Genomic DNA, 22,984 nt, shown 5'->3' with positions numbered 1-22,984 from the left:
TTAGCAGCAGCAGCAGCAAACAATCAGGACCTTGACAGGTGATACAGATAGGGTGCTCATTGGTGAATGACAGCTACTGGCTCAACTTCTTCAGCATGCAGTTTGTAAACAGCTCAAGCCTTGAACTTGTGAAATATTTCCATTCATTTGCCCCGTATAGTGTTTCCTTTTTTTCTTTTCTGTTAAATGCTTGTGATTTGGCTTTTACATCATTTCAGTAAAATTCAATTTAGTGCCATCAAATTCATCAGGCAAGCACTGATGTGGAAAATATCAAAGATTTTCCCCAAAGCCACTGTCAAACAGTACCTTCAACTGGGCATGAATTCATTCATTCATTTATTTTTTAAATTGAAGTATAGTTGCTTTACAGTGTTGTGTAAATTTCAGGTGTACAGCAAAGTGATTCAGTTATAGGTACACATATATATCTATTCTTTCAGGTTATATTCCCTTATAAGTTATTACAAAATATTGCATATAGTTCCCTTTGTTATACAGTAGGTCCTTGTTGGTTATCTATTCAGCTGGGCATTTAGAAGTGGGGTCAAATGGGTTTGGGGCCCTTTCCTTTGCATAGACATTCTCAGTCAGCTGGAGCTTTTGGTCTGTTCCTCACCATATGGGATGGTCCACCTTGCCCTTGTTACAGATGATGATCCAGGCATTGAGAAATTGCAGCCTTTCCTTTTATCAGCCCTAGAGAGCTGGCTGCTATGACTGCCCACTCAGATATGATTTTCATATATTCTTTATCATTTCTTTCTTATAGGAAAAGTGCTTTTGACATTAATTTTTAAGCTAGCTGTGGTTTTTCAAAAACATTTCCCTCCCCAAATCCATTGAATGCCAGTAATAAATCTCTTAGTGGCCAAGAAATCCAGTCTTACAATTCTTAAGTCTGTCTTAAGTCACTGTGCAATAATGCCACTAATTTAAATACTCTTGGGCAGTTCCCTGTAACATACCCAGATTTAACAGATACATTTTGTCTGATATATTTTGTCTGACAGCCATTTTAGCAGAATGGCTGTGAGAAATAAGAAAGGCACTAAACAAGCGACATTCTTTGGTAGCACCTTATATAGATCAGGGACCTTGTTAATCATTATGTTTATCTAATCCTTAAAAGTTAAACACTGGTATTTCAATTGATCAAAGGAGGCAAAAGAAGAAGGATCATTCACTACTGTGTGCAAAATTGTAGAGTAAGGATTCACACTCAGGTCAGGCCCCAGTGCCCAAGAATTGGCCCCAGCAATGAGTTTGTCCTGGCCTCTTCCTGCCCTGTCTTTTCTGTCCCATCTTTATCACTTAATTCAAAGTTAAACTGTAGTTTTTCTACTTATTTTTTCCTGTTTTATTTTTTTCAAGTTAGTGCACAGTGAAAGTCATATTCCTTACATCCTTTTGAAAAAGATGTGATTCCAATTTCCCGATGCATGAACTAAATTTATTAAAAAATAAAATAAAAATCTTCCCCATGTCTTTATAGTGAGAAAGCACTGTAATTAAGACAGTGGTTGCAATTCCCAGTCCAGTAGTCAAACAGATAGATATCTCATAACTTTGGCATTCCATTTTGTTTTTCACTGTACTTAAATAATTCTTATTGACATTCACAAATTTATAATGAGGGCAATTTAAAAATATAATTAGCTCAGAGCAGGATTCCACAAGATCAGCCCTTCATGCATGAGCTGAATGACCTGTTCACATATAGAGAAATATGCCAGTGCCCATCTCAGAAGGGCAAACTTGCAGACTCAACGCTCCTCACGCTGCCAGTACTGAGAGACAAAACTCCTGTGTGATGGTCTTTAAGCTGAATCCTACAAACAGAGACAAAAGGATGAGAAATTGATAACTCCTGCAAAGGGAAGGGAAGTACAACTCCTATTCCCACCACTCTATTATAGATTCTCATTATTTTTAGAGTTTTTTTTTTTTAAGATTTTTTTAATGTGGACTTTTTTTTTTTTTTTTGGTCTGTTTGAATTTGTTACACTACTGTTTCTGTTTTATGGGATGTTTGTTTGTTTTGAACACAAGTTATGTGGGACTTTAGCTCCCTGGCCAGGGATTGAACCTGCACCACCTGCACGGGAAGGTGAAGTCCTACCCACTGGCCCACTAGGGAAGTCCCTGGAGTTGTTTTTATTCAACCCACACTACGTTCCAGACATCACACTCAGGGTTTTGTTACATTCTCTAAGTGGACTTCTGTTCAGTTCAGTTCAGTTCAGTCTCTCAGTCATGTCTGACTCTTTGCGACCCCATGGACTGCAGAACACCAAACTTCCCTGTCCATCTGCAACTCCCAGAGTTTACCAAAACTAATGTCCATTGAGTCCGTGATGCCATCCAACCATCTCATCCTCTGTCATGCCCTTCTCCTCCTGCCCTCAATCTATCCCAGTATCAGGATCTTTTCAAATGAGTCAGCCCTTCACATTAGGTGGCCAAAGTATTGGAGTTTCAGCTTCAACATCAGTCCTTCCAATGAACACTCAAGACTGATCTCCTTTAGGATGGACTGGCTGGATCTCCTGGCAGTCCAGGAAAATCTCAAGAGTCTTCTCCAACACCACAGTTCAAAAGCATCAGTTCTTCGGTGCTTAGCTTTCTTTGTAGTCCAACTCTCACATCCATACAGGACTACTGGGAAAACCATAGTCTTAACTAGACAGACTTTTGTTGACAAAGTAATGTCTTTGCCTTTTAATTTGCTGTCTAGGTTGGTCATAACTTTCCTTCCAAGGAGTAAGCGTCTTTTAATTTCATGACTGCAGTCACCATCTGCAGTGATTTTGGAGTCCCAAAAAATAGTCAGCCACTGTTTCCACTGTTTCCCCATCTATTTGCCATTAAGTGATGGAACCAGATGCCATGATCTTAGTTTTCCTAATGTTGAGCTTTAAGCCAACTTTTTCACTTTCCTCTTTCATTTTCATCAAGGGAGTCTTTAGTTCTTCTTCACTTTCTGCCATAGTTATCTGCATATCTGAGGTTATTGATATTTCTCCTGGCAATCTTGATTCCAGCTTGTGCTTCATCCAGCCCAGCGTTTCTCATGATGTACTCGGCATAAAAGTTAAATAAGCAGGGTGACAATATACAGCCTCGACATACTCCTTTTCCTATTTGGAACCAGGCTCTTGTTCCATGTCCACTTCTAACTGTTGCTTCCTGACCTGCATACAGATTTCTCAAGAGGCAGGTCAGGTGGTCTGGTATTCCCATCTCTTTCAGAATTTTCCACAGTTATTGTGATCCACACAGTCAAAGGCTTTGGCATAGTCAAGAAAGCAGAAATAGATGTTTTTTTTTTTTTTTTTTCTGGAACTCTCTTGGTTTTTCAGTGATCCAATGGGTGTTGGCAATTTGATCTCTGGTTCCTCTGCCTTTTCTAAATCCAGCTTGAACATTTGGAATTTCATGGTTCATGTATTTCTGAAGCCTGGCTTGGAGAATTTTGAGCATTACTTTACTAGTGTTGGAGATGAGTGCAATTGTGTGGTAGTTTGAGCATTCTTTGGCATTGCCTTTCTTTGGGATTGGAATTGAAACTGACCTTTTCTAGTCCTGTGGCCACTGCTGAGTTTTCCAATTTGCTGACATATTGAGTGCAACACTTTCACAGCATCATCTTTTAGGATTTAAAGTAGCTCAACTGGAATTCCATCACCTTCGCTAGCTTTGTTCATAGCGATGCTTCCTAAGGCCCATTTGGCTTCAAATTCCAGGATGTCTGGCTCTAGGTGAGTGATCACACTATCGTGATTATCTGGGTCATGAAGATATTTTTCGCATAGTTCTGTGTATTCTTGCCACCTCATCTTAGTATCCTCTGCTTCTGTTAGGTCCATGCCATTTCTGTCCTTTATTGAGCCCATCTTTGCATGAAAGTTTCCCTTGGTATCTCCTCAGAAGTGGCCTTCTGAGGGGACATTATTAACCTCTTTTTTTTTTTTTTTTTTGATTCAGTAATTCTACATGCTGAAGCTTGTGTATTTGTCATTCATAAAGAATCACCCAGCTAGCATATGGCTGAAGTGGTATGCACAATCCCTCCTTCTGACTCTGAAGTCCATGGGCTTGTTGCCAGACTGTTGCTGTACCATCACAATAAAGGAGAGAAAGAGCTGGATGCCCCTGCCAGGCCCAGCTTCTTAGGCTAAAGGAAGAGAAGCTCAGAGCCCTGTAGAAGTGTGCTTACAATTTTTATTTTCAAATCCATTCCATGTTAGTTGGTAAACACCCACAGATATTCTATGCTTGTTTTATACTACTTGGAATATCATAAGTTAAAGTTTAAAATATTTTGATTTTTTTTTTAAGAGAAAACAGTTCTGTTTCTGGAAAGAAAATGGAGAATTGCCTGTGAGTTTCAAAGGGTCATTCCTAATGTGAATTATACTGCAATAAAAATATTAAATATCAAGGATTTACTGTAAAGCACAAGGAACTATATTCAGTACTTTATTATACCTTATAATAGAAAAGAATCTGAAAAAAAAAAACTATGTATAACTGAATCACTTTGCTGTACTCCTGAAATTCACAATGTTGAAAATCAAATATACTTAAGTAAAAGTTAATTAAATATAAATAGGTCATTCCTATGAAAACACACATAACCAGGCCCTGAGTATTTTCACTGATTTTTGCATATGACTTTTGAGGAAAGGCTTGTCAATCTCAGTAGGTAAGGAAAATAATATTCTGTCATATTCCATTAGCCATAGATACGTGATTGTTAAGTTCACATTATATTAAAATTTTAAATAAGTAATGTCAATTAATGTGAGCTAGTCTAGTGAGCTAGTCTAGTCACACACACTTATTTATTTGTAAGTGTTCCTTATATTTTAAAAATAGTCACCAATTTCTTTTTAAACATGTTATGAATATTTGCCTCAATTCCCATGTAGCTGTAATCTTTGCTTATGGTTGTTAGTGCTTGTTCATTTGCTTTTTGATTCCTCTTGCTGAAATTTTTAACTATTTTGAAGTCACAACTATTTATCTTTTTCTGTATTAAATATGTCTTACATGTTAATCTTCTAAAGGTCTTCTTCATCCATCCAAACATTCTAATAAAACCATGCACTAATATGTTCTTGTACTTTAGTGGCTTAACATTTAACATAAAATTTAATAGCTTTAGTAAAAGTATGTTTAATTAAAATAAAATTATATGTAATAAAATTTCACATAAAATTTAATCTGTTTAGAAAATCGATACATGATAATTTTGAAACATTCAAACAATATAGAAAAGTATGATGAAGAAAGTAAAAAGAGCCCAAAATTAATAGAATTAAAAATTTACAATATGTAGAAAAATGTCTTTTCAGATGTATTCTTAGTCATACATACTCAAAGTCTGAATGTGTGTATGTGTGTGTGCATGAGTGTGTGTATTGCTTTATACACTCTATGCATTCTGCTATTCTCACTCCATAATAACAATATGTTGTAGTGCCCTTTTTGTGTCAATTGATATAATTATTCCTCATTATCATCAATGACTTCACAGGGCACCATTTAATGGATTTACTATAATAGTTTATTAACCATCTGTTTCGAATTTCTCATTATTTAAACAATTGTTCAACTAAATCATTTGTGAGCCTATGTGTGTACCAATGCCAAATTGTCATATAATTTCATTGTGATACATTTCTAGACTCAGAATTGTTGAACCAAAGATTATTTCAATTTAAAATCTTGATGTATATTTCTAAACAGTCACTATAAATATTGAACAGTTTTCACTTCTAACATCTGCTTAATCATTGTAAATCTGATACTCAGAAGCTTATATCTCATTAAAAATATATCTAAATGCCAGAGTAGATAGGACACACATTCCAAGTATAAAATTAGATAAAGTTCTCAGTTTAATTTGCCAAGAATACAAGATTTTATTTGAAGTGAAACGGCCACCCAAAATGGGAACAGATGTAGCGTATTTTGATCTTTTTTTTTTTTTTTTTTGCTTCATGCAGTTCCCAGTTATACTTTCTGGGCAGGTTTGCATCTTGCCTGGTTCATGAATTTCTAGACTTTCACTGCCCTTTTATATACCCAGTGTTTGTAATCCCATTGCAGAGGAACTGACAAAAAAATCTATCCCCTACCTTTTTTGGGTATGTGTACACACTTTTTAAACCAAAATTCATATCAGAAAAGGCATGTTCTTACTCCATTGGTGGTGAAGGTGATGTTGGGGTACTTGAAAATTTGGAGCAAGACCTAGATGCTGCTGCTAAGTCACTTCAGTCATGTCCGACTCTGTGAGATCCCATAGATGGAAGCCCACCAGGGTCCCCCATCCCTGGATTCTCCAGGCAAGAACACTGGAGTGGGTTGCCATTTCCTTCTCCAATGTGTGAAAGTGAAAAGTGAAAAGGAAGTCTCAGAGAGTATCCGACCACCAGCGACCCCATGGACTTCAGCCTACCAGGCTCCGCCGTCCATGGGATTTTCCAGGCAAGAGTACTAGAGTGGGGTGCCATTGCCTTCTCCAAAGACCTAGATATTCCTAAACAATATCGGGTTCTATCTTCCTGGTATACCTTGGGCAACAGACACATAAACAGTATTGTATGCAGAGAAAAAAAAAAAAAAACATAAATTCTTGAAATAGTAGAGTGTGTTGGTATCACACAACATTGTCAGGCCAGCAAGTGTGTTTGTACACAATCATGTTATGGCTCCAAGCTTTTCACTGCTGGAGCTATATAAAGTATGAGTCCAAAAGTTTTCATAAAAGGAGAGTTGGAAAGACTGTAGTCTATTTTAGAGGGTTTTTTTTTTCCCCCCCAACAGGCAATCAGGAACTACTGGGTTGGCCAAAAATTTCATTTGGGATATGGAAAAAAGCCCAAATGAACTTTTTGGCCAACCAAATACTGCTAGTTTTAAGCAATGCAGTGATATGCGTAGATTTGAACTGCAAACAACTCTGGAATTTTGTGGAGACTGATTTAGAGGAGAATGCATGGCAATGGCACCCCACTCCAGTACTTCTGCCTGGAAAATCCCATGGATGGAGGAGCCTGGTAGGCTGCAGTCCATGGGGTTGCTAAGAGTCGGACACGACTGAGCGACTTCACTTTCGCTTTTCACTTTCATGCATTGGAGAAGGAAATGGCAACCCACTCCAGTGTTCTTGCCTGGAGAATCCCAGGGACGGGGGAGCCTGGTGGGCTGCCGTCTATGGGGTCGCACAGAGTCGGACACGACTGAAGTGACTTAGCAGCATGTAACAAAGAAGGTCAAGTGAGGAGGCTATTGAAAAAATACTTGCAAGAATTGATGGTGGACTGAAGTAGCTCATTAATAGGAAAATGAAAATACACTTTGTTCATTTATTTTTTTTTTTATTTAAATTGAAGGATAATTGCTTTAAAATGTTGGGTTCATTTCTGCCATATATCAACATGCATTAGCTAAAGGTGTACATATGTTGGGAGAAAATAAACTTTGAAGAGGTAAAATTGACAGGACTTGGTAAAAGATTTTATGAATGAAGGAGGGAGCAACTGTCAAGTATTCATATGTTGAATAGGGAGAATAGGATTTAACACAGGTTTTAATATAATCAAGAGCATACTGATGAGGTGATAGGGTGACAGGGATATTGAAGGTATATGCAGAAATGGTTATTATAATTTAAAACCAAAAGTAATTTGAGTACAGAGCAAAGAAAATATATCAAAAATCAGGGACATGAAAAGAAAGGATCTGTAGTCCTGGAAGGTTGTTGAAATTGTATTTCTAGAGGCAGTAAGGTGGAAAGATAGGAAGTGATGGTCAGATTGTCAGATGCTTGAAATTTCTTAGTAGATTATGAGGGGGGGTGGTTAATGGTTATGGTGGTTACTAGGTACAGTTATGACCATAGGAATGAGTGAGTGAAGTAGAATGGTGGACATTGGAAGAAAGGAGGGTAAGGAACTAAGATCTCAGAGTGTTGGGAGAATTTTCTGTGGGAATATTGAAGTCCCCAAGAATCAAGACAGGAGTAGGGAGTGCAAGGCCCAAAATGGCATGGGGCAGAGTTCTGAAGGAGTGACAATTCTTATAGTACTAAAAGCTTGAAAGACAATGGTGTATCCCCTGTGCACAACCTAGATGGGCAGGTTTACTCATATATCACATAATGAGTTCATCCCTGGGTCACAGATAAATGAAATAGGGATGGACACTGTAGACTCTCCTTATTGGAGGCTGTTTTGTAGCCCAGTTACCGAGTCAGTCATTAGTGGGGGAGTCAAGTTTAAGACTCATGTAGATTTGCGGGTTAAAGCTTCAGTTCTGGGATATTCTCATTGATCAATTGATGTGTGTTTGCTGAGAATTGAGCAGAAAAGGCATGTCAGAGAGAAACAGGAGAATGAAGTAACACACACACACACACATACACTCAAATAGACACAGAAAAATAATTGTCTGGATTCCAAATTCCCATGAGTCTTTTTTATATTCTGTGAAATTCTCATATGTCCTTACAATACATCTCTTATTCATTTGAGCTGATTTGATTGGATCCTCTTCATACAGCCACACTTAAGCTCTAAGAGAGCAGCTATGATTTAGTCATTCATTCAGTAAGCATTTAATGAGCACTTAGTAAGAGACTGGACTGTTGGAAACAGTATGAGCAAATACAAATGTGGGCAAGATATATTCCCAACCAATAGGGAAATCAACAATAGAGAAAAAAATATGATTAAAGTACAGTTTAATTAACGAGTGCTAAACTAAAAGTTGGTGCTGAATATCATGACCTCAGCTGGCAAGGATTCAGTATGTTATTTGAATCTGAAAGATCTGGTAAAATCAGAGAAATCTGGTAGAGTCATATCAAAGAAGACTTGATGTGTAAATGTGCCTTTAAAAGTGAGTAGATACACACAAAGTTAAATAGAAGGTATACACTTGAGAAGCTTAGGCAAAGCGAGAATGTGATACAAGCAGAAAGAATGTTTCAAGAAGGTAGGTGTCAGTCAGACTGACCATAACAGAGAGGTTAAGAAATAAAATATCTGAAGGCTTATATTACATTACTGGCGCAAAGTTGATTAACTTTAGTAACCTTAGTTGGACAGATTTCAGTATAGTGGTGAGAACAAAATCAGATTGGAATGCCTTGGCAGGATGTGGTATATAAGGAACTGGAGAGAATCAACAAAATTTTAAAAATTGCCTTTGAAGGTCAAAAGAGTCATTGCTGAATGGAGAAGTGGAATCATAGGATTTTTTTTTTAAGATGCAAAAACTGAGTACATTAGAATGAGACAAAATAGGATGTATATCAGTGTGTATAGGAAAAATAGTAAATGACATCATGACAAAGACTTTCCTTGAAAAGGTTTAGATTTGTGCATAGATATGTTAAGTGAAGTGAAGTTGCTCAGTCGTGTCTGACTCTTTTGTGACCCCATAGACTGTAGCCTACCAGGCTCCTCCATCCATGGAATTTTCCAGGCAATAGTACTGGAGTGGGTTGCCATTTCCTTCTCCAGGGGATCTTCCTGACCCAGGGATCAAACCCAGGTCTCCTGCATTGCAAACAGACACTCTACTGTCTGAGCCACCTAAGGAAGTAGCTTAGAAATGTTAAACGTGGCTTTATTTGGAATACCCCCAAAGCAAATGAACCTAAAAGTCCCCAAGTAAATAATGAAAAACTTGAATAATATTTCCATAAGTTTTGGGTGGATTATTATGACCCATTTTAAAATAACATTTAACAATAGAAATGATAAAAAATAAAATTTCTCAAAACTTAATCTTAAGTCAAAAACAAAGTGCGATACAATACAGAAAGCATATGAACTGTGATTTTTATTATTCAAATACACACAAATACTGGAAGAAGACTGAAAACACATAAGAGCAATTGTTGAGCAGTTATCTTGGACAGTGTGATTATTGGTGATTTTAGTTTTCTTTCTAAAGAGGTTTTTGTGAAACCCTCCATTTTTAACTTGCAGTGATAAGAATGTGTTATTTTTAGTCAGAAGGAAACAAATGTTGTTGTATACTAGATGGGTGGAGCATACTGTATACATGTCTAGGAGACACAGAGATGTGCTTTTAACTCTTGGACATTCTCCCATTAATTTATTATATAATCAGCATCTCCCTACCCAAAATGCATGCTCTACGTCTTTAAACTCTTTAATATTGCACATAAACAAGCTTTCAATGCTTACTCTTTTGTGTGTGTGTGTGTGCACGTGCATGTGTTTAGATGATGGAAACATATGTCAAGACCTTTCTTTACTGAAATAATTTCATATCTAGTTTAATATTTCAATCCTGTATTCAGAGACTAGTATATTTAGAATCATTTCCAATGACGCCATGGAAACTATTCCATGTTATGTCAATTACTGGTGAGTGTGTGGGCAAAAACAGAGCCTTGGTGACTGATTGGGACTTCTTCCTTCTTTATAAAAAAAAAATCTTGAAGGGTTCCAATTTGCTGCTATTAATGATGCAAGTGAGCTTAATTTATAACTCTACTAAGAGCAGAGAAAGATTTTCTTTAGTGTGGATGGCAAAAGCAGTGAAAATCATGACACCAAGATATTACCTTCCCATTGTATTCTCAAAGTATTTCAGCTTCTTCTTTTGAGAAATAATTTGAGGTGAAAATCCCCACTATTAACATTTAATGTAGTGAGCTTCCCTGAAATATCTTATTGTGTGCAAGCCTTTAATTTAACTTAAAGCCTCTGTGTGAGTACTTTCAGGGTCACATGCTGTCTCCAGCACCACCTGGTCATATAGGGAAGTCCTTTACAACTGCTGCAGGTTTGGGGTTGAAAGCAAATGCTGTGCTTTAACCTGAAATTATTAGCTTGTGAATTACCTACACATTGCTCTGAAATCCAAGAGGCCATCTATTGTGGGTGGCCCTGATATTGACCAGATCAGTGATCTAATATTACAGTCTATTTCTCGATAGTCCTGATGACAGCTCAGGATTGTCTGTCTTTCTATGATATAGCAGAAAGAGAGAGAGAGAAAGGAATAGCTCATGATGAACTTTCACAAAGTGCATTAAGGATAAACTGTTTTGTTCAATTGTGCTGTTTGAGTCAGTTATTTAATAGCAGGCTCCAAAAATTTAAATTTAAGCATCAGCAAGTCCATAAAAGATAAACCAGAATGAATTACAGAAATTGAAAAAATACACTTATTTCTTCCAAATACTCTTTAAAATCACGATCATTGTTACATTTCAAACAAAATCAACACCAAACAAACAAAACTATCAAAAGTCAATATAAAAGGTACTGTGTGAAACTACTGCAAAGGCATACCAGGTCTGGGCAAGTTGGCACAACAAGTGCACATTTTAACCCACCTTCTTCACACCAAGCATATGCAAGGACAGATAAAATATAAGAAAGCAAAACCAAAAATAACAAAAAATCCAATTTGAAAGCACTATGGTATCTGTAGGAACCAAAGGAACAACAGATAAAGAGGATGCTAGTATGGGCTGGAGCTGCAGCTCGGTTGGGTTCTGTGTAAACAGGCAAGTACAATCAGGGGTTGTGTTAGAAACTAAAAGTCCTTCTTTAAAGAAAGGGTACCAGAGGAAAGTTCATTGCTGGAAGCTAGGCCCTAAGTTGGTACTCCCCATGTTTTTTAATTGAGAAAATGTTTAGACTTATGAGACTTAGAGGGAACTAAGAACTATGGAATCCAAAGTACAAAGATAGACCTTTGTGATCAGAGACTGACATTATTCAATTGGTGGCTCTGCGACTGTCTGATCTGTGGCTAATGATTAACATCATAAGTAAGACTAGGTCTGGGTGGGACCCAGTTTGGTGGATGCAGCTAAATAAACATGAGGCAGAGTTTATTACAGGGAAATTGTGTGTGTGTGTGTGTTTGAGAGAGAGATTGAAGAGGAAGAGAATGAGAAAATAAATCACTCCCACTAAAAATGAGCCTGCACACCAAAATTCTAAAACACAATGAAAAATATTTCTTATAAAGGCAGAGGAAAGAAAAACAATATTAAGAATATTTATTATAAATGAAATCAATTGTGTGAAGCAATATAAAAAACTCTATAAAAAGAGTATGTTTAAAGAAAGGAAAATTACAGACCAATATCCACAATATAATTTCTCTGTCATCCATCCACAAATATCATTAAGACAATCTCAAAGGACAATAAGGTGTGGGAATTCTTCTCTTACCTATCAACAGTTATTTTAAAAGCATGGTAATTAAGACAATGTGGTATTGGTGTAGATTACAGATAGGCAGGTGGAACAGAAGAGCCTAGAAACAGACCCACTTATATATGGAAACTTAATGTATGAAAGATGGCAATGCAGTTTCCGGGGATAGAATAGATTATGCTGGAAAACTGGTCACCCATATGGAAAAAAATAAAATTAGATTATGCATCACACCAGGCACAAAAATAAATCCAGGTGGATTTAAGAACTGAATGTGAAAATCAAAACTGCAACACTTTTAGAATATAATGAAGAGTGGTTCAATGACTGCAGGATAAGAAAGCATACATTAAAAAAAAAAACAGAAAAAATACAAAGACAATAATTCTATATGGCTTATGTTATATTTAAAAGCTTTGGTAAAGGTCTCATAAACAGTGCAAAGACAAAAGCAAGCTTGAGAAATTTTATTTGCAACATGTATTGCTGAAGAAGGATTAATATATAGAATTTGTAAAAAGTGACCATTAAAAAAAGAAAAAGTAATGGTTAGATTATGATAATACATCAACTGTAAAACTCTTCAGCTATTAAATAATAAAACAGGTCTATATTTTCTGATAAGGAAATACATCTAAGAAATGTTAATAGTGGGAATAAGTCTCAGGGCAATGTGCATAGTATGCTGCTCTTTGAATATACATATGTATTTGAATATCTATACATATTGAATGTATCATAATATATATAGCATCTTTATTAGACTATCTTATATATTCATAAACTACTCTAATAAACAAAAAACATTACTTGGCCCCAGGAATGGAATTGTGCAAAAATTAAAAACTTTGACAATAACAAGGGCTATAAATTGGAAATTTCATATACAGCCAGTGGGAACAGAAATTGACATTACCCAGTTTGGAGCAATTTTACAGTTTGTAGTAAAATTGAGTATATATTCTTTGTCCCAGAAATTGTACTCTAAATACATACCTAGAAGAGTAGTTCTCAAAGTGTGGTCCTGAGACCCCTCTCAGCTGGAGTTGAGGTTGTCTTTGAGATTCTTTTTTTTTTTTTTTTTGGTTTTAATTTTATTTTATTTTTAAATTTACATAATTGTATCAGTTTTGCCAAACATCTTTGAGATTCTTTCAGAGAGTCAGCAAGGAAAAGGTTATTTTTGTAATATTACTAAGATATTGTCTTTTTTTCACTGTTGGTTTTTGTACTCATGGAGTAAAATCAATAGCGGCATATAAGAATGAGTCAAGACAGTGGTACCACAATGTACTAGAAGACACTGTATTTCTCTTGGTCACATAAAATGGGAGGAAAAAAAGACAAAAAGCAAGCAAGTCTTACCTGATGATATGTCTTTAATGGAGAAGTAAAATTTAGTGATTTTTTAAAATCTTGAACAAAGCAGTGAAATTTAGAGATTTTGTTAAATCTTGAATCTTGAGTGCAGGTGTTATAAAATGTTGGTGACAAAATGAGAAATTTCACATCAAGCACAAGTGCTGCATACAAAAATAATAATGTGGTTTTGAGAAAAAGCACTTCTCTGATTGCTTGAGTTACAAACTAAGGTAGCTGCTTTCATTGGTGGACTGCCATTTTTACTGACAGACCAACTGGCAGACAAATCATTGTTATTCAGAGTTGGAATTTTGGCAACAGTTTCTCAGAAATGAATTGAGTCCATCACATCAAGGAACATAAGCAACAGTATTTGTTGCCAATGATAATCTTTGAAAATTCAAGAGAAAATCGAAATTTTGGAAAATCCGTATCAACTTTGTGAGCCTGATGACTTCCCAATACTTAATAGACTTTCTGAATGAGATTGGTAGTAAAAGTGAGCAAAAAAAACAAAAAAGTGCCTTTTTATATTCCATGAATGAGAAGTGTCAATGTTTGGAAGATCTGTCTCACTCAGTGAACTACCATTTTCTAAATGACCAATGCACAGTGTCACAAATTAGGCACCAGTAAAGGATCCACAGCATAAAATAAACCAATGGAATTTAATGCAAGTGAATATGAATGATTCATCATATTTGGTTACAAATTCCACATTGCAAATAATCTTTAAGAAGCCACCATCTTCTGAGTTTTGACATAGTATCAAATAGAAATTCTACAATTATCCAGCACACACCTTTCTTTGCATAGTTGATTTCTGTGTGTGGCTGGATTTTATTGATATACTTCAACTAAAACATTTCATTCCAGGTAGAATAATGAAGTAGATATAAAAAATCCAGATGTCTTTTTGTCTTTTTTTAAGCTACACTTTCAGACACAGTGTGTCTTAACACAATTTCACTCTACTCACTACGTATTTTGTTTTGAAGATAGAAGTTATAATTCATAGACGTGTCATTTAGGCTACTGGATTAATATTGTTATATTTAATAAAAAATGAACAATTTCTTAATTGTCACATCTAAACACTAAACATTAGGAGATACAACTTGTATTTACACATTAATATGAAGAATGGCTCAAACAGTAAAAAAAATCTGCCTGCAATGCAGGAGACATGGGTTCAATCCCTGGGTCAGAAAGATTCCCTGGAGAAGAGAGTGGCAACCCGCTCCAGTGTTCTTGCTTGGGAAATCCCATGGACAGAGGAGCCCAGTGGGCTATAGTCCATGGGGTTGCAGAGTCGGACACGACTGAGTGACTAATACAAACACAAACACACACACACACACAAAGAATGTAAGTAACTGAACACTGGATTCCTGATATAGAGATAAGGAAAGGCAAATGTGTGGTGCATTTGAAAAGTGGCAGGGAGGCCAGTGTGACTGTCACAGAGTAAGCAGGGGAGAGAGTGTGGAGCTGAGATCAGTATGGCAGGCAAGAGTTGTGTTGTGGAGATAACTGTCCCAAAGGAAAGTGTCTCTGTAAATGTGTGTGACCCAGTTTTATGCTACGAATATTACACTGAACATTCTGCCTGTAGCCATTCAGAGGACATTGCACCTTACCCTTCAGTCAGATTGGGTGGTTAGTAGGGCTGTAATCCCAGTAACCGAAGATGGGGAAACAGTGGAAACAGTGGCTAACTTTACTTTTCTGGGCTCCAAAATCACTGCAGATGGTGATTGCAGCCGTGAAATTAAAAGATGCTTACTCCTTGGAAGAAAATTTATGACCAACCTAGACAGCAAATTAAAAAGCAGAGACATTACTTTGTCAACAAAGGTCCGTCTAGTCAAGGCTATGGTTTTTCCAGTAGTCATGTATGGATGTGAGAGTTGGACTGTGAAGAAAGCTGAGCACCAAAGAATTGATGCTTTTAAACTGTGGTGTTGGAGAAGAATCTTGAGAGTCCCTTGGACTTCAAGGAGATCCAACCAGTCCAACCTAAAAGAGATCAGTCCTGGGTGTTCATTGGTAGGAGTGATGTTGAAGCTGAAACTCCAATACTTTGGCCGCCTGATGTGAAGAGCTGACTCATTTAAAAAGACCAGGATGCTGGGAAAGATTGAGGGCAGGAGAAGGGGACGACAGAGGATGAGATGGTTGGATGGCATCACCAACTCAATGGACATGGGTTTGGGTGGACTCCAGGAGTTGGTGATGGACAAGGAGGCCTGGTGTACTGCGGTTCATGGGGTCGCAAAGAGTCAGACACGACTGAGCAACTGAACTGAACTGAATCCCAAAACTGAAAGTCAAGGTGAGGGCAAAGACCCTCTTCCCTTGGGCTTTCCCACTCAGACACTGTCACAGGAAAGGAGATAGAGCCAGTATGCAGGAGGCATGCTCCACACACATAGGCCGGGTCATAGCATGGCCTAGAGGGAGTTTAGCCCCTTCTGTTTGATGCCAGATGAAACTGATATTTGCATGTGTCTGTGAAAAGCACTGACTTGAGCAGTTCATTGGGAAGATAATCTGTATAAATGTCTCAGTCTTTAGTAAGTCTTTCACCAGGCCAAATTCTAGGCTATTTCAACTTTGAGAGCATAGAGCAAAGGAAATGTGTAGTCAGATGTGATGTCTCATTTATATTAACATTATAAGTAATTATCATATTATGCAATTTTCCAAATAAATTATCACTTGACTTCATCAGTTTTACACTCCCATCTTGTTATGTGATACCTTAACCTATGTAGGTAGGCCCATACAGAATGGATGGATGGATGAAGAATGAATGAATATGAAGACTAGAGACAGCTTGGCCAATATGACATAAAGATGGAGAATTTTAGAGAAAAGTGTTGAGTGAGAAAAGGTCAGTGAGACTTTTAAGAAAATGTATGTCCAGTATTCAGTTCTGGGTTAGTGATCTTGGGGTAGGAGGTCTCTTCTGTATGTCTGAGTGCTGTGAAAATAGAACAACTTAACAGCCTATATGGCCCTGTCGGAGGATGACTGTGATAGGCTGGTAAAAGGAACTGTGCTTTGCTCTGTGGTCACCTCTCTGCGATCACTCTTGAGAACTAAATTGTCAGTAGGAAGACAGTAGACCAGAGGTCCCAGCCAGTATATTTGGGAGGGGTGTGCAGAAATAGCTGCCATATAGAAATAATTCACTTATAAATACATTTCATTCTTGTCATTAATTATTGCAGATGCTGCTGCTCCTCTCAAATAAGATTAGATGGAAAACACTTTAGAAGGTGGAAGAGTGTTAGCATCATTGCTACATATTCGTTGGTTTTAAATTATATTTGCAGATTCTTTGCTACTCATCTCTTTAAGAAGTGACACTGAGTTCACTTTGTGTATGGGCTGAACTTTATAACTTGCTTTCAGTGAGGAGATTCTGGCAGAAGTGTCACTTCCATTGATTACAAAAGGACTGTAGATTTTTTTCTGGGTTCTCTGTCTGTCTCTCTCACCACTTCTACCCTTCTTTTCTGCTCGGTGAGGAACTGAGGCCACATAAGTGAGCTTGAGACTGTATCCTTTAGTCCCAGTAAAGCCCATCTCACCTCCTCACTTGCAATTTTGAGAGATATTCTGAGCTAGAACCACCTAGCTAAGCTATTCTTGAATTCTTGACCCATATAAACTATGAAATAACAATTTTTGTTTGCTTTAAGTTTGCAAGATAGAAATAATTTATTACCCATCACTACATAACTTATACACATATGATTATTCTAGATTACAGAGGATAAACTGAAATCCCCAGAGGTCGGTGGATGTTTCCCTGAACATGAAGCTGTAAATGATCAGAATTGACATTCAAGCCCTAGTCTTTTGACTCCTAGTTCATCACCCCTTCCATTGTATCAGACTACCACCAGTCATGTGTAAGTAAAACATTTCTTATATTTCCAGACCTGGAATATATCATTCTAAAAGCATTATTGACTCTTAATCAGAAATAAGAAGATAAAGATCAATGATTTAATTGTTCTCTGTATATGTTAAACAAAAATAGCAACTCTAAAACTCTGAAAACCAATTATTATAACCAAAAACCAGCAAGGAACTTTAGGGATATCTACCTGCAGTTTTACTACTCTAGACAGAAAATTAGAGAAATTTACTGACAAATGCCATAGCTTGACTAAAAGAGGGAGCAAGGACTCAGACTTAAGTCACCTGGATAAAGGGAGCATTTTTGAATTGTGATATTAATGTACAAACTTGGTTCCCGGAGGACAGTGGCTTACAAGTTCATATAAATGACGCTTGACACAATGACTGCCATGGAGACTTGAAACTCTTACCTGACCTCTTACTAGATGAACAATGCTCTTTATTCCTTCTGTAAAACACTGATTGACACTCAAATGCACACTGAAAACACAGCAGATAGCTTCCTACTTGGACACATCTGGATCTACCTGTTGAGTTTCATGCTTACCAAGAATCATTATGTTTGTTTCCAAACCTCTTTATGTCAAGGGTACCTTACTACTGTTTAACAGTTTTATTTAATTGAATATTATATAAGTGAATCAGTAGGAATTTTAAATGAGATCTATCTTTTTTCTGTGAAATATAAATTAAATGATTCGAGAAGAGTTGATAGAGGTGTGTTGCTAATTTTATTGTAACGGTTTTAGAATTAGGTGTGGGGGAGAGATTGGACAAAATAAAATAAAAATCTATAAGCATTCTGTACCTTGATTCCTTCATGTGTGTCCTCACACTTATGCTACATTTCAAAAAAAAAAAAAAAGTGAAAGAGATAATGCCATACCATGTGGCGTATATAATAATGACCATGAGAAAGTGAAATCAGAGGACCCACACTCAATGTTAAGGTCTTAACCCTACATCAAGAAAATAATTTATATGGTTTCATATTAAATTATCTAAGGTATGTATGTCATTTTTAAATTATTTCCAGTTTCAACCAAGGTTTTCAATTAATCACAAGGGTGGTTGATACAATTGGTCACCAGTGTATCAGGTAATAAGGCTTTTGACTCCAGTACTCTTGCCTGGAAAAATCCCATGGGTGGAGGATCCTGGTAGGCTGCAGTTCATGGGGTCACTAAGAGTTGGACATGACTGAGCGACTTCAATTTCACTTTTCACTTTTATGCATTGGAGAAGGAAACAGCAACCCACTCCAGTGTCCTTGCCTGGAGAATCACAGGGACGGCAGAGCCTGGTGGGCTGCCATCTATGGGGTTGCACAGAGTCCGAAACAACTGAAGTGACTTAGCAGCAGCAGCAGCTATAGTAGAGTGTTAGTGTTGAATGAATGAATGGGAATTTACATAGGATAGGTAAAACAAAGCACCTTACAGACTCAAGGCCGTTTTCAGTTTATTTGAAAAATGTGTCAGCACTATTTAATGTACCCCTAAATATCAACCCTATTTTCCATTATTGTGTACTTAGAAGACGTTTGAAGTGAACATAAAGAACTTCCAAGCCTCTCCTTGTTTCGTGTCACACTTATCTCCCTCCTTGACAGAACAGATTTCTTTCTTTGGGTGTCTTGTGAAAGTTCTCTCTTGGCAGCTCGAGCTGAGTGGCTTCCATGCTGGGTGAGAGTTTGCAGGCAGCCTATTTTCCCAGTGTCATCCACAATGTGATAGTGGTTTCTGACAAAGGAGTTTCCAGGGCTGCTAGGCAACCATTACTGATGGCTAAAAATAGGGAGCAGCCATCATATTACGGGACTCGGGAAGCTTAAGGAGCTTTTGTAAGCCAATAACTCTGGTAGATAATTACTATCGGATTCTACTGTTGAAATGGATTAAAAATACATTGTGAAAAAAAATAAATTGTATGTGAATCTAGTCATTTGTACAGCAAAAGCAGTTCCTCAAAGCTTTGTTTGCATTGATTTATTTTCATGTGAATTCAGTTTAAAAATACTTGTTGTCTTTGATCTGGGTAGACACTGTCTTCATGTGAGCTTATTTCCTTGAATTAAAGACATGTAATTGTGTGACAGCATACAAATATAGAACATGGGCTTGGAACTTTCCTCTGAATGGACCATCCATCAATTTCTCCAGAGTTTCAGCTTTACATATCACCACTACAGCAGGATTTATCTTCCTCTGCATTTTTAACGTTTTGCATTCATTCATTTAACATTAATTGCCTGTCTTTACCATCATTCTTATATCTCTCCATCATCTGTTATGCTCTTGTTCTTCTCATTTATTTATCCCCCTAGCTCTATTACTCTGCAAATGCCCATCTCCATCAACTCTTGATATCTGTTATCCATATAGTATCATTATTACCTTCGCCTCCTCCTCATTCAGCCACATTATTGTGTGGGGGTTTTAATGACCACCCTTCCTAAACGTGAATGTCCATCCCTTTCTGACCCTTTGATTTTTTGTAAAAAGAATATTTCTTTGTAGTATCTGACACTCTCACAATAATGTCTAACTCTGTCTAACTCAGTAAGGACAGGGATCACATGTTTCCTTTTGCTCACTGTTGTCTCCACTGTGTAATAGAGTAACTGGCATTTAAGAGTCACCCAATGAATATTTGTTGAATGAATGCAGAAATGTCTGCATGTATTTGTATCCTCATCCATTTCAGTCTCCTTCACACCATCACCTCATCGGGTTCTCTCATCACCATCTTTATGTTGTCAGTTATCATTCCGACAGACTGTCTATCAGACTCTCTATTCATCATCCCGACTATTCATCTGTCCATTTCTACTCCTAGACCTCCCTATCTGTATCTGAGCAACCATCTAACATCTTACTAATTAATATAAGATCTTTTTGTCTATCATCCTTGTATCTCTGTCAATTCTTCTGTCACTCAGTGATCCATCATTCTCCATCATTCCTTCCTACCTAAATTACATTATGTATCATTTCAACATAAAATGATAGGTGTGTATAATTTTTAGTGAAAACCAAAAAGAAGGATTACAGAGAATTTAAACATCTTTCTTCCTTTTATTTTTATAGGAATGCAAATATATGAACTCAGCAAATAAAAAGAAGAGAAAAACAGCATCTTAAGTGGTGCCTGCCACTCCATTTAATGAATACAGTCTATAAATGGAACTTGAGATAGCTGTTGTACCCAGTAATTTTTAATGAGATTACAAAGTATAAAAACAGGTATTATTCATATGACATGGCCTTAAAACACCAGCCAACTATTTCTTGTGCAGCTCACCCAAAGCAACAGCAATCTGTTCCAAATTTAGAAGAAAAATGACTGTTAGATATATTGAGAGACAGCAGAGTGATTTATATTACAGCATTTTCCTATGAGAATGTCAAGTTTCACTTTGACTGTTGATAATTTTAGCCTTATAACCTGCCTTTTGGAACCTAACCTCCATGTAAAGTGTGATTCCACCATAGCCATTATTCATAGGGCAGAAAGTAAAGCTTAAGCTTCATTTTGAAGGGTGATTTGAATTTTTTCAGAAAGAAAAGGCAAGAGTGGTCAAGGATGAGGGATGACAAACCACTCTCCAGGTTTATTGAACTGAATGTCTCAAGCACATGTGCATCTCCCTGCCAGCTGTTGATCTCTGTCATTGGTTGCCTAGTAGAGTATTATAGTCTTGCCTCGGTAACTGTTGGGTTGGCCCCAAAATTCATTATGTCATCTTTCCATAACATCTTATGCAAAAACCCAAACAAACTCTTGGGCCAACCCAATATAAGGCATTGGTTCCAGGACCTCCCTATGGATACTTGACTCCATGAATGCTCAAATCCCTTATATAAGATGGTGTATTATTTGCATGTAACCTATGCACATCCTCCTGTTTACTTGAAATCATCCTTAGATTACATATACCTAGTACAGTAAATGTCATGTAAATAGCTGTAAATATGGCATCTGGTCCCATCACTTCATGGGAAATAAATGGGGAAACAGTGGAAACAGTGTCAGACTTTATTTTGGGGGCTCCAAAATCACTGAAGATGGTGATTACAGACATGAAATTAAAAGACGCTTACTCCTTGGAAGGAAAGTTATGAGCAACCTAGATAGCATATTGAAAAGCAGAGACATTACTTTGCCAACAAAGGTCCGTATAGTCAAGGCTATGGTTTTTCCAGTGGTCATGTATGGATGTGAGAGTTGGACTGTGAAGAAAGCTGAGCACTGAAGAATCGATGCTTTTGAACTGTGGTGTTGGAGAAAAGCTGAAACTCCAGTACTTTGGCCACCTCATGCGAAGAGTTGACGCATTGAAAAAGACCCTGATGCTGGGAGGGACTGGGGGCAGGAGGAGAAGGGGACAACAGAGGATGAGATGGCTGGATGGCATCACCGACTCGATGGACGTGAGTTTGAGTGAACTCCGGGAGTTGGTGATGGACAGGGAGGCCTGGCGTGCTGCGATTCATGGGGTCGCAAAGAGTTGGACACGACTGAGTGACTGAACTGAACTGAACTGATAATGTAAATGGTATGTAAATAGTTGTATAGCAAATTCAGGTTTTACTTTTTGAAACTTTCTGAATTTTTTTTAAATATTTTAAAGTCTGTGGTTGGTTGAATCCATGGATGCAGAACCCATGGATACAGAGAGTTGATTGTGGGTTAATCTACCAAAGTAATCCTTGAATAGGATAAATATTGAAGAGTACAATATAATAAAAATAAATAATTCCTTTGTCTTATTTATCAACTTCAGACATTGTCTAAAACTGTTTTAAGAAGCAATTTGCATGCAGATTAAAACAAGGACAATGGAGCCAGCTTGTCTAAATTTGAATATAGCTTCACCACTCACTAGATGAGTGATCATGAATGGGTTATTTAGCACTCTATGCTCATTTTTTCATCTGCAAAATAAGAATAAAAATAGCATTGTCCCTAGATCATTATGAGAATTAAATGATTTAATATATGTGAAGCCCTTAAAACAGTAGCTAGTACAGTCTTGTTGATGTTATTGTCATTTACTTGCTTTTACATTTTGGAATTTTAGCTTACTTACATCATCATTCATCTTTTCTGTCTCCCTCCTCCCATTGTGGTTCTATCATATCATCGGCAACTTTAAGCAACATTAACTACTTCATTTCTCTTGATTCCCCTCTTTTCAGATGAGGAAATCAGTGGGTTCACCCTCCCTTCCATCTTGTTTAACTTTCAGTGTCAGTTCCATTTTGATCTTTACCTTCTCAAAGTTGATAATGGTCTTAGTCTGATCTGTAAGCATGATTAACATTTTGGTGGTTTGTCCAAAACTCTAAAATGGAAAAAAAAAGCATAATAAAGATCAATTAACATTGGCAATGTAAATGGTGGCCACTTCAGAGATGAGCAATATGCTTAAAACCACATTCCTGTCTCCAGGTCCA

The 22,984-nt window shown here is 37.1% G+C and overlaps 1 pseudogene; it reads right to left on the bottom strand.

Annotated features, from left to right (window-relative positions):
• The window catches only part of LOC139181471 (histone-lysine N-methyltransferase SETMAR-like), a 79,102-nt pseudogene that overhangs the window by 30,283 nt on the left and 25,835 nt on the right, over positions 1-22,984 (bottom strand).

The sequence above is a fragment of the Bos indicus genome, chromosome X (genome assembly GCF_029378745.1).
Source record: "Bos indicus isolate NIAB-ARS_2022 breed Sahiwal x Tharparkar chromosome X, NIAB-ARS_B.indTharparkar_mat_pri_1.0, whole genome shotgun sequence".
NCBI lineage: Eukaryota > Metazoa > Chordata > Mammalia > Artiodactyla > Bovidae > Bos > Bos indicus.
The sequence above is the reverse complement of the archived record's forward strand: the minus strand, read 5'-3'. Positions and strand labels throughout refer to the sequence as shown.